The sequence below is a fragment of the Nuphar pumila genome, chromosome 1, assembly GCF_984573655.1.
Source record: "Nuphar pumila chromosome 1, dmNupPumi1.hap1.1, whole genome shotgun sequence".
Taxonomy (NCBI): domain Eukaryota; kingdom Viridiplantae; phylum Streptophyta; class Magnoliopsida; order Nymphaeales; family Nymphaeaceae; genus Nuphar; species Nuphar pumila.
Window position 1 is genome coordinate 177,227,385 of NC_143249.1, and position 16,609 is coordinate 177,243,993.

Sequence of the window (16,609 nt, forward strand, 5' to 3'; positions counted from 1 at the left end):
AACGACTATCACCCTCCAGCTGCAACCTTCTCTGCTCCAGTCGAACCCCACCATCGGCAACAACAGCCCAGCAATGGCTGCCTCAAGTATGTAGCGCCTCCCCTGTGCTTTTGTTGTTTACATAACAACATTTGTTTGTTTGGATGCCTCAATACAGGGTCACCGGAATCAACAGCGGAGGCGATATCGGATGACCCCAACAATGAGTTATGGGCCCACACTCCACATCTGCTACGTGGGGTGTGTCCTGGTCGTCTGGCTGTGCAGGTCGTCGGCACCGGCGACTGTCATCGTAGGGCGACAGAAAAAAAAAGGTTTCGGGTTTTTACCTGTGGTCATTGGGCTGCAAGAGCATCAGCCGTCGTCGGTGGCAACCGTAGAATGATGCCGACTTAATGGCTGGCATCTGTCTGGCGACACAGCCAACATCTGTCCGGCGACGCAGCACAATGGTTTTTATGTTTCCTCTACCATCGGGCGAGGAGAGATGTTGCACCGATCCGGGCTTCGTGAGGGTCGCCGGCAGGTGTCGCAGCTCGCCAATAGGCAACATCAGTCACCGGCAAGCGACGTCGGTCGCCGACAGGTAAATGGGGAAACCCCCCTTTTTCGGCTTCTTTCACTGTTTAAAATAAAAAACAGAAACCCGAGGGTTTCTGTTTATAAAAATAGTGAAATCGGGTCCGGATATTGGTTTTGATCCGGGTCTGACTCAGATTCGTCTAGTGCCGGATCCGACCCGAATACGGTTTCCTTTTGGGTCAGACCCGGATCCGGTTTCCTTTCGCATCGGACCTGGATCCAGTTCAAACTGGGTCTAACCTGGATCCAGTTCAAGCGGGGTCCGACCGGATCGAGTTCAAGCTAGGTCTGACCTGGATTCAGTTAAAGTCGGGTCCGACCCGAATCCAGTTTGAACTGGTTCTGACCCGGATCCAGTAGGGTCTAGGCACTATTTGTCCTGAACCGGATCAAGGACTGATTCGGCCCCTTCCGGGATCGGTTCAGAGTCATTTTTTACTGGTTTCTTCCAGTTTCTCACCGGTTCCGATATGCTAAGACTTTGTTTTCATAAATATAAGAAAATACAGGGATTTTGGCGTACGGTTATAGGGTTTTTATGAACCTTTGTTTATACTTGACACCGGTTCAGGCCCTTAGATAACCGGTTTGGGGCAGTTTCAGACCAGTTCAGTGTGCTTTCAGATAGGTTCTTGCTTATGGACTCAGGGTTTTATCCATTTAAGCTTGACTTTTGTTATTGTTCATGCATTTATTTGTAATTATGCATGCGTAAATGATTGTTTAATATTGGCATCAAAGATAGGTTGATGACTTAGTGAATTCATTTCATCAAAGTGACTGAATACACGTATGTTGTCAAAATTTTATACTATCATATGGTTTTAGCCAATATTACTGTTGTACTTAGATTCATGAAACAACAGTAATATTGACCCAAATATAGTTTTATTGTGTTTGAAATTTAAGTAGGGTGGAATAAGGTAAATGTGTCGAGATATATCACACATGTGTATCCAAAGGTACTTTGTGTCGATGGTCTAACTTCACAAGAATCTTAGTTTTACCGAATATGGTCGGTAGGCAAAGTGGTTTCGCGTGTTAGAGCACTTACCAAAGTAGGACTCCGATGACCCCCTTCACTCGCCTGTAAATAAGCATATTAAGGGTTTTTATTCTTTTGCTTTTTTCATTAAAAGTTTTAGCCTCGTACGAATGACTTTTTGATACATGTCTTTTTTCGTGCAGTTTCTAATTTTGTGATTTTAAATAGCTAGTTGTATACCTTTTCTAGATGGATCAAATTTTAGTGATTGAAAAGAGACTGTACTTTTTACATTAGGGTATATGGATCTAGCCCTAAGGATAGAAGAATTTGTTGCTCTAACTGATCAAAGTATTATTGATCAAAAGACTGCTTTTGAGAAGTGGGAGCGCTCGAATAGACTTAGCCTATTGCTTTTGCAATCTAAGGTGGCTAAGAATATTCGTAGTGTCATACCACAATGCAGGGCAGTTAGAGAGTTTTTAAGTGCTATTGAAGCACAATTTGAGTTCAAACAAGGCCAAAGCCAGTACCCTGATATTTAAACTCATATCTATGAAATATACTGGAGGAAAAACATTCATCAGCACATTTTGGAAATGAGAAACATAGCGTCTCAGCTAAATGACATGAAGCTCACCATCTCTGGTTCTTTCCTAGTGCACTTAGTTCTAGCATCCTTACCCTTGGAGTACAGACCTTTCAAAATCTCTTACAACACACACAATGATGAATGAATGTTCAATAAACTTATGTCCAAGTGTGTTGAAGAAGAAGAGAGGTTGAAAGGGAAGAAGATAGAGTCTACATATGGCTTCTCATGCATCCAAGGTAGGACCAAGAAATAATGCATTTAAGAGAAATGCTAGGAAGAAGCCAATAGGGGATAAGACATCTCAAGGCAAGCAATCTGACTCTGATCCTATAAAGTGCTTCTTTTGTAAGAAGAAGGGACGCAGAAAGATAGATTGCATAAAGTACAAAAAGTGGTTGGAAAAGAGATATAATTTGTCATTTGTTTCTCATGAATGTAATTTATTATAAATTTTTGAAAATAGTTGGTGGATTGATTTTGGTGCTACTATTCATATTTCTAGTTGTCTACAGTTGTTTATGAGCAGAAGGGAACCAACAATGCATGAGAAAAGCATCTATTCGGGAAACAAGATGTGTTCAGGTGTTGGAACCTGCAGAATTACTCTAGATACAAGTGTCATTTTGGATCTTCATGATGTCTTTTATATTCCATCATATAGTAGAAACTTAATTTCAATTTCGAAATTGGATAAATTTGGATATTGTTTTAAATTTGAAAATTCCAAATTGTTCATTTATAGAAATTCAATTGAAATTGGTTCTGCATCAGTTTACGATGGATTGTATAGATTGAATGTGAAGATCCAAACTCAGGTGTCTCTGACTTCTGAATACGCATTGGTTGGAAATAAACGTAGCTTGATAAATGATAAATCTTACATGCTTTGACATCGAAGGTTGGGTCATATCTCTGAAAAGAGAATAAAAAAACTCGTAAATGAAGGGATCTTAAAATCTCTAGATTTTACCGACAATGATCCATGTATTGATTGCATAAAGGCTAAGCATACAAACACATATAAAGAGGGTGCCAAACGCAGTAGTGAGATATTAGAGATAGTTCACACAGATGTATGTGGACCTTTTACCCCCTGTTACACAGGCGAGAAATATTTTGTCACATTTATTGATGACTATTCATGGTATATGTATCTCTATTTGATTTTCGAAAAATCTGATATTTTTCAGATGTTTAAGGAATTTAAGAAAGAAGTAGAGAAACAAACCGATAAAGTTATTAAAATAGTCAGGTCTGATAAAGGTGGTGAATATTATGGTAGGTTTACTGAGATGGGGCAAAGGGAAGGACCATTAACGTCATTTTTCAAAGAGGAAGGCATTGCGCCTCAATGTATCATGCATGATAATACCTATCAGAATGGTGTAGCTGAAAGGAGAAATTGCACGCTTAAAGAAATGATCAGGGCCATGTTGAATTATTCAACACTTCCCATAAAGTTGTGAGGTGAAGCCTTAAGGAATGTTGTGCATATTTTGAATAAGGTTCCTACGAAATTTATGCTTAAAACTCCCTACGAGTTGTGGACAAGTAGGAAACTATCAGTCTTATATGCACATATGGAGATGTCCTACAGAGGCTAAGCTGTATAATCCCCACGTTAAAGCCTTTGATGCAAGAACAATCAGTGGATATTTCATTAGTTATCCAGAGAGATCAAAAGGGTACAGGTTTTATTGCTCATCTCATTCACCACAGATTGTTGAAACGGATAAGGCAAAATTCTTTGAAGATGGTTCAGTAGGATTAAGTGCACTTTAACACCTTGGTTTTGAGGAAGTACATGATCCAGTTTTGTCACCTGTTAAGGAAAACACTGAAAGATACTGCATTATTATTCCTAATGATGATATGGTTGATCATTTAGTTGTTGATGCACAAATCCAAAGTGAACCTATTGTAGACAATACGAAAAAGCACGAACAGGATGATCAGGTTCAATCTGAGCCTGAAGAACGACCTGTTTAAAGATTCACAAGAATTAAGAGATCTGTCATACATCCTGATTATGTGGTGTACCTTCAGGAGCCTGGTGATTTCATAGATATGGATGATGACCCGTTGATTTTTATAGAAGTTGTGGAAAGCAAACAATCTACACACTGGATAGAAGCCATGAAAGAAGAGTTAGACTCTATGGCTAAAAATCAAGTGTGGGATCTTGTCGAGTTACCTAAGAGAGTAAAGCCCGTAGGGTATAAATGGGTCTTTAAGACCAAGAAGGACTCCAAAGGTAACATAGAGAGACATAAAGCGAGATTGGTTGCTAAAGGATTCACCCAGATGGAGGGCATTGACTACAATGAGACATTTTCTTGTCTCAACTAAAGAGTCAATGAGGATAATTTTGGCCCTTGTAGCTCATTATGACTTGGAGCTACACCAGATGGATGTGAAAACAGTGTTTCTCAACGGAGATCTGAATGAAGCGGTATATATGAATCAACCTCTTGGTTTCTCTGAAAATGATCGTCTGATTTGCAAGGTCAACAATTTAATATATGGACTTAAACATGCCTCCCGATAGTGGTATATTAAATTTTCCCAAGTCATTGTGACTTTCGAGTTTACAGAAAACATTATTGATCAATGTATTTACCTTAAGGAAAGTGGGAGTAAGTTCATTATATTGATGTTGTATGTGGATGACATTTTACTTGCAACCAATGATATAAAGTTGTTTTCAGAGACAAAATAGTTTCTTGCATCACATTTTGATATGAAAGATATGGGTGAGGCTGCTTATGTTCTTGGCATTGAGATCAATCGAGACAGAACAAAAAGTTTTCTAGGCCTCTCTCAGAGATCCTATATAGATAAGGTGTTAAAGCGATATGGAATGGAAAATTGTTCTCCTAGTTCAACACTCATATCAAAAGGTGACAAACTGAGCCTAAAGGATTGTCCACATGACGATATTGACAAAGCACAGATGAGTGCTTATTTATATGCATCAGTTGTTGGCAGCTTGCAGTACACGCAGACATATTCTCGACCAGATATTTCTTTTGCAGTAGGGGTGCTTGGCAGATTTCAGTCTAACCTAGGTATACCTTATTGGAAGGCTGCCAAGAAAGTCTTGCGGTACTTGCAAGGGACAAAAGACTATATGTTGACGTATCATAAAGTTGATGACCTTGAGGTCATTGGCTACTCAGATGCAAACTTAGGAGGATGCCTTGATAGTAGAAAGTCTACTATTGGGTACGTCTTCTTACTTGTTGGGGGCGCAATCTCTTGGAGGAGTGAGAAGCAGAGGACAATTGTTGCCTACACCATGGAGGCATAATTCATAGCATTGTACGAGACTACCTCGCAGGCTATATGGTTAAAGAACTTCATATCACAGTTAAAGGTGGTTGATTTCATTGTGAAGCCACTGAAGGTCTACTGTGATAATGAAGTTGTGGTGTCCTTTTCGAACAACAACAAAAGCACTACGTCATGTAAGCATATGGAATTGAAGTATTTTGTTGTTAAAGAAAGGACATAGAATCATTTAGTGCATATTGTTAATATCGGTACCAAAGAGATGATCGTTGAACCTCTTACTAAAGGGCTAGCACCAGGATTATATTCCAAACATGTAATAAGGATGCGCTTGTTAAACTCTTTTTGACATATGCATATAAATAAAGTGATCACTTTTAGTTCTTGATTCTCATTATTTTGTGTTGTTAATCTCATAAGGATTAGAGATTTAACTAAGAACCTATAGAATAGAATAAAAATGTCATTTTATTCATCAATTTATTCCCATAAGGTTTTCTAGTAAAAAGGTTTATCGTCAGATCAAGTGGGAGAATGTTGGATTAACCACCACGATTGACGTGGTGGTTATCCACGATGCGGATTCATCCCTACATCTCAAATGATCTCTTCCGATAAACTAGCATAGGATCAAGGGAGAACGGTTACGCAAATTGTTCCCACCCTATGCCCTATATAAAGGTGTCATGAGCAACCCTTTGAGGCATCAGTAATTTGTTATAGAAGGGAAGACATCTACTCACCAGTTGCATTCGGAAGCCTGCGTTCGTGGTGGCTGTAGCTCGGCTGAGCAGAGAAATCCCCTTTGTCCTGAACGACTATCACCCTCCAGCAGCGACCTTCTTTGCTCCAGTCGAACCCCACCATCGACAACAACAACCCGACAATGGCTGCCTCAGGTACGCAACACCTCCCTTGTGCTTTTGTTGTTTACCCAACAACCTTTGTTTGTTTGGATGCCTCAATACAGAGTCACCGGAATCAACAGGGGAGGCAATACCGGACGACCCCAACAATATATGCTCTAGATGAGCGACATCTAAAGAATAAAAAAAAATGCACGGTTGACAACAATCTCAAAAGCATGTCGTTTGAGATGGAAAAAGGCATCAGAGAGCTTATGGACCATCTATATCATAAATAGTTAGAAGCAATGCAATTACTAGGCAACCGTGTGTGCTTAAAGCCTTAAAGTTTAAACAGAGAGAAATGGACTACAGATAGTGCCCAGTCATGCATTATTGTAATTGTTATAATCCAGTGTGACAAATACCGATGATATTTTAAAAAAAATCATGAGAAATTACTTACCATTGTTTTGATAGATATTGGTAGAAATTAATTTTTATATTTTTATATTTTATTTTTTTTGTCAAAATTAATGAAAATTTGTTTGTTTATTCATTTTCTGTTGATATTTACCAAAATTAAAATCTCACGAGATTGTGGCTGCTAATATTTACCAAAAAAATGGTTTGTCATTATGGTGCTGCCAGTCGGGCGGTTGTGAGGGTGCTGAGAGAAAGGCACACGATCAAACCTCTATGGTGAATGGGTGTATCTGTAGCTTTCAGAGATGGGCCAGTAATGTAGAGTTGTCATGGGCTCCACTCAGTTTTTAGTAACTATGGGCAAAACCACTGAAATCTATGGATTTATGTTTAATTATTCATAGGTATGGGCTCTGACCAAAGATCCATGGATATAAGACTTTGGATCAAAGATCCATTAGTGATATAAAACTTTTAATCTCATATCCTTATGGGGATGAGATCTGAGGCTCTTAAACACCCTAAAAATTCAATTTACCATCTTTATAGGCATGTCTATTTTTCCCTCTATGTGTGTTTGAATCAGATCGAAAGGATCTCATCTAGAGATCCTCAGATGTAAGGGTGGCCATTGGGTCGGGTGCCTATAAAAACCCCAAAATTTTCAAAATTTTAAAAAATTCTCTTTTTGCCCTTAGCACTCACCTTCTAAGTTATTCAGAAAGACAATTGTGTAAATTTTCATTCACTTCTCGGATTCACTGGTTGAAGATCCGAAATCCAATTTCATTTCCTACATCTAACCCATTTTTGGATCCAGATCAGATATTTGAATCCAATTCTGAGCCTGATTCTCCTGTTTTCAATTCAAAATCTAAAAATACAAAATGGCTCAGACATTTCATTTAGATTCAATATCCATTTGGATCCACTCTTCTCTTTTCCTCAATTCGAGGTCCAAACTCTAATGTTTACTCAAAATCTCGGATCCAGATCCATTTTGAAACTCAATTCTTAAAAATTAATTCTGTTATTTCAAAAACCCTCTTTTGTAAAAAACTTAAATTTCAAAATAAATATCTTACAAAAACTTTACTAAAGATTTCATCTGGATTCTCTCTTTTTCATATTTTAAATTTTTTCTTTCAAAAACTTAAAAGAAAAAATTTTAGAAAATAGCTCTGCCCTCTTTTTGAAAAGTTCTTGTAAATTACATCCATCTTTTTGAAAATTCTTTAAACCATGAGGACCCATTTTGAAATTTTTGTAACGGCTCTCCGCTATATAAAAAACACAGAGGGGGTTCGATCTTCTCATCCATTTTTCACCCCATCATCCATTTCATCTATCTCCCACCCCAACATCCACACATTTCCTTCCTCTCTTTCTCCTTTCCCTTTCATTCCCTCCTTTCCTTTCTATGTTTTCTCTTCTTATCTTGAGAAGAAGCCTAATCCTACAACAGAAGCATCCAGAGGAAATACTACCTCCTCTCGATCAATCCACAGTGAGTATCCCCTCTCTCCCTCCTTGCTTTTTTCGTGAATTTGTACTTGAGCATTCCTTCTTCCTTTTGTTTTCTTTTTGCATAGCATTTGTTCTTCATCCCTCATTATATATCAAAAGCACATGATGCAGTATTGATCTGCCTATAGCAGCATCGATCTGCATATTGCGACAATGGTGTTGATTTCCTTTTGTTTATTTTTGTCTTCATATTGCTTCAATATTCTTTTCTTTCACAATTCATTATTTCCATGGTTCATTCATATATTTTCCGCATCATTTTAACTATATAACACCATTTTGCATCGTAGCATTCAGATCATCACAACATATGCATTTGTTGTTCTTTTCTCATCCTGCTTTTGTATTTCTGCAATGAATTGTTGCGGCATATGGCTTAATTCATGTTAATAATACATATTCTGTACCTTATTTGGCATATGGTTCATCATATTTCTGGTTTAAATGCTCTTTTGTTTCATCGTGACAAGGTCTCTGGAACTATTGGAAAAATTTTAAATCATCACCTGTTGATGATTTAGAATCCCTTTCCTCTATTTGATTTCATCATTCAGCAGTCATACATTTCATCACATTCAGTTTAGCGATTTGTGGGTGCCTTGTTCGTTCAATTCATCGATTTATGCATGTCATTTCTATTTCATCACCTTCATCGTCATTTGCTGATATTTCTGTTTAGCATCGTGTTTTACCTCACTTGTGCTTCATCCTCTGCTTTTAATCTGCATCTGTGTTCCATGTTGCACTTCATTTCCATTTTCTTTAAGGTTTACATTCATACTTCTGCATTTAAATTACCTATGTGTTCATTGGTTCCTCTTTGGGATCTGAAGCATCCACTTTCAAAGGTATTGATTCTCATATGTCTACAAAGGTTGTTGATGCAAGTAAAGAGACAATAGCAGACATTTCAACTTCTGATCTACTGATAGAGTTAGATTAATTTATTGTTCAAATGATTAAGAGGTCCTTGTTCAGGGAGATTCACCTAAAAACATGATGGTGTATTTACTGTATATGCAAACTCTTCTAATATTTCTAGGTCCAATCATGTTATTTTTGTATTGTTAGCCCAGATCCTTCTACTCGTGCCTTTGAAATTTCGAATCCAATTCATGGTTCTATTGAGTCTTTTCAAAATTCAGATCACGAACAACATGCTCAGTTCAGTCCTAGAAGTAGTTGTGATAGCTCTAGGCCTCCTTTCGACCATTTGCTTAGCATGTTCGATCATTCTCTAAGCTGTCTCGACTTCCTTCTATTCTCAAATCTCATTTAAATGATTACGGACTATGCTATGAATAACTGTTAACTGGAAGCAGATCAGTCCATCCTCAGGCGTTATTTGTTATAGGATTGTGAGAGTTTGATACCTCCATCTAGCCAGGTTACGATTGATGTAACATTGTCAAAATCAAGCACGCAGAGGTCAATATCACAAATTGCTTCTACGGATCATCTATTTGTTGATAGAGGGTGTTGTGCCTCACATGCTGCACCCGATAAGGCTAGTATCGTGGGTGCTGCCTCTTTTAATTCTTTTGAATCAACAAGCTCTGGCTCATATGCCAATGCTGATCTGAAGGCATTGGAGCGCCAAGTTATTCAGCAATGTAGAGTACCAAAGCTTTCAAAATACAATCCAAAGGAAATTGGAAATGAGATTGCTGAGAGGCCAAAGAAGTTTCTCTTTTCATGTGACATGTTTGTCAAGCTGTACAATGATAAGGTGGAACTACATCCGGTTGGACTCACCAACCATACCTTTACATTTCAAATTCACTTGCTATTTTTACCAAATCACTTGCCATCTTCACTGATTCATCTATGATTTTCATCAGTTCATTTGTTGTTTACTTAATTCAGTTGTTTAGTTCACTTGCTGCTTACCTAATTCATTTGCTTAGTTCATTGGCTGTTTACCTAATTCATTGGCTCACTTGTTGTCTGCCTGATTCACTGATCCAATCCCTGTGATCTGATTGACTATGTTCTTCATCAGAGTGTACCACTCTTGATCCATTTGATCTAAGTAATGTTACAGAATCTGAAGCTTCATTTTGAGCCCAAACATCTGTAAATTGGGGACTGTCAGATTGGCTGGATAAGGGAGGAGCGCCCTCTTGCACCTTCACTGTTTCTGTGTTTTGGTTCCTCTTTTGTCTGTTTCTTCTGAAATTCAGCATTTATGTTTGATTTACTATGAATTGCATGTTTGATTTAATGTGAATTCCTGTTTTGATTTGCTGTAAAATTTTATTTCATTTACTGTAAAACTTGTTATGATTCACTGTGAAAATGCTAGTATTGCTGCTGCAAATATAGTTGTCACATCATCTGCTATTTATATTGTTGCCATAGCTTCACTCAGCACATCACTACACTTCACTTCCTACACCTTGTTTTGCTGTAAGCATCACTGCCCCCCACATATCAATATCCTTCTATCCCTATGAATCACTTTCATACAGCATCACTCCACTTCCATTTCCTGCATCACAACACTTGTTCCATTCTCATTTCCTGTGTCACAGTATTGCTGCATTTACATATCAGTCACCAGCATGTTAACACCACTTATGTGCATCATTCCAACATTAGTATGCCGGTTCATCACCTGTGTTAACAATTATTTTGAAAATCATTTGATCACCTACATGCAAGTCAATTACATTAGGCATACTAAATCTGCATATAAAGGTAGTCATTGTTGCATTGCAGCACCTGTTCCACTCCAGTCTCTGCATCTTGATGCATTTGCATATCATATTAGGTTTCAGTTTTGCATTTCATTACATTATTGTACCTCCCTTACCCACGTACCATCCAGTATCTGTCTATCCATTCCCTGCACCATCAAAATTAGCTACATATGCATTCATATGCATTCCCTTAATCTGTTGTAGTTGCATATGCATTCATATGCATCCCCTTAACCTGTTGTTGATGCATATACATTCATATGCATTTTTCTAACCTATTGTAGTGCATGTGCATTCATATGCATTCTCTAATATAGAGTAGCTCTTTAAGCATTGCATATGCATCTCTACTGTGCATACGCAATCCCAGTTTAGTAAACCATATGTATTCTTCCATTTTTGCATATATGTGGGCATTTCTCATTAAGCATATACATTCATTTCACATTTGCATAGGCATTGCATTTAGGCAATTCCATATGCATTTCTCATTTAGCATGAGCATCATAATTAGGTATAATCATATGCATATTAGCTTTAGCAGGATATTTTCGATTTATTTCCTATATTTTGTATTTCTTTGCTTGTGTTATCTTATGTTTGCAGGTAAGCTTGGGAGATTCTGATTTCCTTTCTTAGATTAGGAATTTTTATGTAAGACTAATAATTTTATATCAATGAGAATTTCTATTTTTCTGCTTAGATTAGAATGTATGAGCATATAGTTATGCTTTAAATTCTCATAATTTCTTGTGGCATTTCACTTTATTCTTCAAAAAGCACTGTGGTATAACATGAATGACACATGCACATTTCTAATAAGAGGTAAATAACCCTAAGTAAATGATTCACGTTTATGACCATAGTCAAAATGTGAACAATACTTAGGATTTTTATCTTTTATGAAATAACATTTGATTTCCATCATATTTTCTAAATATCTTTTCTTCCTCTATCAGAATTTAAGATATATTTGTGGTCATAGTCATGGATATATTAAAAGTTAATTTTATTTTAAATCCTATAAAGGCACAAAAAATTATTATATTCTTTATTAGAATTTAAATAAAGATTATATTATATTTGTGATCATAGTCATGAATGTATTATAATTTAATCTTATTTCAATTCTATTCAAGAATGAAATTTGCTTTTAAATTTTAATCTTTAAAACTCTTTTAAAGCATTCATCATTTAGAGTAGAATTGTATTCTTTCTCAAATTATTTGAAGTCATCTTCAAAATCTCAAGTGATTTTGAAATAAACTTTCAAAAACCCAATTTTTATTTCTAAAATCAAAATTATTTTCAACTTATATTTATAAATTTGAATTCGTCTTTTATTCTCAATTCCATTCAGTTTTTTAAATCTTATTTCAAATTCCAACTTTCAATTCTTATTTCTGAATTTCACCTTTCTGAATTTCACATTTTAAAACTTCAAATCTCATTTCAAATTCAAATGTTAAGTTCAAATTCTTCATTTCTTTTCAAAATCTCAAATTTCTAATTCTACTTTCATTACAAATTCAAATTTTAAATTCTGAACTTTATTTCAATTCTCAATTTAATTTTAGTTTCAAATTCCAAGTATGATTTAAAATTCTAATTTCAATTTCGAAAACCCAAATTTCAAAGTTTATTTTTTAAAAAAAATCTAAATTTTCAAGTATTAAATTCATTTTAAATTCCAATTTCAAATTCAAATTCAAATTCAAATTCAATTCCAAATTCTAAATTAAATTCCAAATTTCAAATTCATTTCCAATTTCAAAATCAAAATTCAACTTCAAAAAACTAAATTCAAATTCAAATTTCAAATTTTAAATCCAAAGTTCAAATCCCAATTTCAGAAATTCTCAAAATCTCAAAATTCTATTCCAAACCTTTGAATTTCAAATTTCTTTTTCAAACTCAAATTCACCTTAATTTCCAAGTTTAGATTCAAATTTCAGTTTTTTAAATCAAGTTCAATTTTTGAACCACTTCTTCAAGGATATTTCCAAACTTGTTTCAAAATCACTTGAAACATCCAAATTCCTGAAATATTTCCAAAGCATACATCATATTTCAAATTATCATCTTCATTGCACAAGTATGATTCAATCTGCATTTAAGATTTCAGAATAATCACTTAGACAAATTTAGGCAAAGCAAAGGCATGAATTCGATCCTTGGTTCAATTACCCCTAGTAAAGGCACCAGGAACGGTTGAACCTCGTACCGACGAGCGAATCTTGTCTCTCCATTTTTCTCACAAAAATTTCAAAACGGAGGCGAGTAAAATTTCAAAATCAATCTTTCTTTTAAAGAGGTCAAGTGAGACCTTGCAAAAGTGTTTCCTTCTTTCTTTCTCTCTCTTCTTTCTTTTTTTCCTCAAAAGGAAAAAAGGCTGAAAGGAAAAGGAAAGAGGAAAGAAATTTTTTGCAACGATCACAGTGCCCGACAGGCTATCAGGTACATGGCCCGTAATAGGTCGGGTCGGAGCTGCATCTGACTGAACTTTGCAGCACAGGGCCTATTGAACTCTGGTCCAGTCCGGTTTGCAGGTTAAGTAATTGGGCTCGACAGGCTTGACCAGAACCCGACCCAAGCCCGATTGTTATTGGGTGGGGTTGTGCTCAGGCCAAGATATGGGTTGGGCCTGTCGGGCTTGGCTGGGATGGCCCGATGGCCACCCTTACTCAGAGTATCTCAAATCCAAGGATCTCTAGTCCTATGGCACCCCTGGCCCAACCAGATCGAATTAAGGGTCAGCCCATGCCATGATCATATCTGTGGATCCCTTCAAAGACCCACCACACTGAAGCAGACTCTTAAAGAATGAATGAAATTCCAACACCATCGTTCACTTATTTTACTTTTCATCCAAATAATGTGTAAAGTGGAACTTGCAGAATTCTCACCCTCGGGGTATCCCAACACACTCAAGTAGTCTCACCCTCAGGGCATCCCAACACACTCAAATAATATGTGTAAAGTGGAACAAGAAGTGAGTTTGTTATTCCCTAATAAAGACCTGTCCACATATCAAAACTGGCGAATCACCGTGCTCCCCAGGATCTGAACTGAAAGTTGCATTTTCCCTTAATTGCCCGTTACAAATTTACAGTGTCCATGAAGAGGGTGACTCATGTGAAATCACATTATACACTTTGAGTGTGCCGCTGCACCTGATTGCCCTCCATCTGAAGAATGATCAAGTGCAATGTGATTACACACTTTTAGTGTGTTGCAGCACCTGATCATCCACCATCTGATGTTGACAGCTGACGACTGTATCCTAAAGATGAAGGGTGATTAGGTGCAGAAGCATTCTAAAAGATCTTATCTGATGTTGCACCTGATCATCCCTTCCTCCATCTCTAGGGTAGAGCTTGTCACCTAACCACTCATAAAGATCTTATTCGATGTTGTCAGTATCGGCAACGAAAAGCGATAGGCTTTACCCCCCTGAATCGGCTAATTTTAATAAATATAAAAAATACTTAAAATTATTTTTAAATATTATTTTAATAGCTTTAACATGTCATTTTTATTGACAAGTAATATTTTTTAAATTATTTTTTGATGAACGATTCACTTGAGTATCGGTATCGGTCGATTCACCTAAATCGTTGAGTTGGGTCTATTACTGAGTCATATTTCCTAACTCAGTTAGGGGCCGAATATGGGATGACTTGAGTCATGAGTTGTCTCACCGAGTTTGCTATGGTATTCCTATCACACCTGTCTAGGGTTTGATTTCAAACCTTGATCATAAGAATTTTTTTCTCGTTTGGAAAAAATAGAGAATTAGTATTTTTCTTTCGCTCCAGTTTGGACATATTCGACGAAGGCCTAATGATGCTCTAGTTAGAAGGATGGAGAAATGAAAAAATATATTAGTTAAAAGAGGTCGGGGTAGGCCTAGGAAGACTTGGATGGAGATGATAGGAAAGGATATGAATGCTTTGAACCTCACCGAGGACATGGCATTGGATATAAATGATTGGAGGAGAAGGATTCATGTGGAAGACCCAGAATGATTTTCTTTTTTGGTTCATATCGCCGACCCCAATTGTTTTGGGATGAAGGCGTAGTTGTTGTTGTTGTTGTTGTATTTTTCTTTCGCTGACACATTTTTCCCACTTTCAGACGTGTCGTAAATGCAGCCTTCCAGTAGACTTCGGATCCAACCCTCTCAGCCTTGGTGAGTCTGTCCTAAAGGCACAAAATCAGTGAAGAACTCTCTCTCTTAGTTTTTCTAATTTCTATTGTTTGACAGTTACAGAGAAATGCTAAAAACAGTTGAAAAATGGATACACATGCAGGGTCGGATCCAGAGAGTCTGAGATGAAACCAGCAAGCAGAATTGGTCCACTACAGATGGGAAATGTTGGGTGCTGTTGGGATCTTCATCCCTGAATTTCTTTACCAAGATAGGCACCCTCAACAGCCCATCATGGTACACTGCTGGAGAACAGTACTTTACAGACAAAACCACCCTCTTTGTGGTGGAGCTCATCAGCATAGGATGGGCTGAAGGGAGGAGATGGGCTGATATCATCAAGCCAGGGTGTGTCAACCAAGACCCAATCTCTCCTAACAACAAGCTCACAGGAACTGATGTTGGTTATCCGGGCGATCTTTGGTTCGATCCCCTTGGGTGCGGCAGAGGCTCACTTGAGAAGATCAAGGAGTTGAGGACAAAGGAGATCAAGAATGGAAGGTTGACCATGTTAGCTATGATGGGTGCCTGGTTCCAAGCTATATACACTGGCACCGGCTCCAATGACAATCTTAGCTCATCTTGCAGATCGTGGCCATGCCACAATCTTTGCTGTAAGTACTACAACTCGATTGCATCTGAGCAGGGATCCAGAGAGCGGCTAACTGCCATGGCTATTTGACACAGGCAATCACATGACTGTATTTCATGGGGGGCTGCACTATGTAGTTGTGCCCCCCCCCCCCCCCCCCCCATGTGATTAGCTAGTGTCACAAACCCATGTCACTTAGCCGCTCCTTTGATCTCAACTCATTGCATCTAGTGTTTTAAGTCCTCCAACTTCTTGTGGACATCCTATGATCGATTTTTCATGTACGCACTCATGTTAAGTCAATAAATGCCGGTGAACCTGGAGTTTTTCTGTCCAAGCAAGGGGTTGGTCCACGTGGGATTTAAAAAAGTACGAAGCCTATCATTTGACATAGGATGGGTTTCATCCTGCACTCAATCCTAGCCATCCAACCAATGGCTAGGGTTGGTCCACATTCTCATCTGGACGTTAGGATTGACATAGGATCAGATTCTTTTTCGATTCAAACCCACCTGGAACAGTCTGACCTCTGAACAGGTTTCCTCATTATAAAAAATAAATAAATAAAAACTTTTTTCTGCTTATTGTATTTTCATCTAATTTTGAGCATCTAATTAATCGTTAAAAAATGTTCTCTGTCACAGGCCTTCACCCCCAAGAGAAGAAAAATGTGTTGTTGTATATCATTCATGGCTACGGATTCCAGAACTGAAACTGCGAAGGAGTTGCATGTGTACCATCTAATGTAGGGTTGTATTATGGTTTCACTTGGATCTTAAACAAATCAATGCAGTGTACAAAACAATCTGTTTGATTCTATAAAAGCATCTGAAGTCTTAGGTCATGTTCTACAC

General features: G+C 37.4%; 1 pseudogene; it reads left to right on the forward strand.

Moving 5' to 3' along the window:
* The first annotated feature begins 487 nt into the window (after window positions 1–487).
* On the forward strand, window positions 488–16,504 carry LOC149851401 (chlorophyll a-b binding protein, chloroplastic-like; annotated as a pseudogene).
* The last annotated feature ends 105 nt before the right edge of the window (window positions 16,505–16,609 follow it).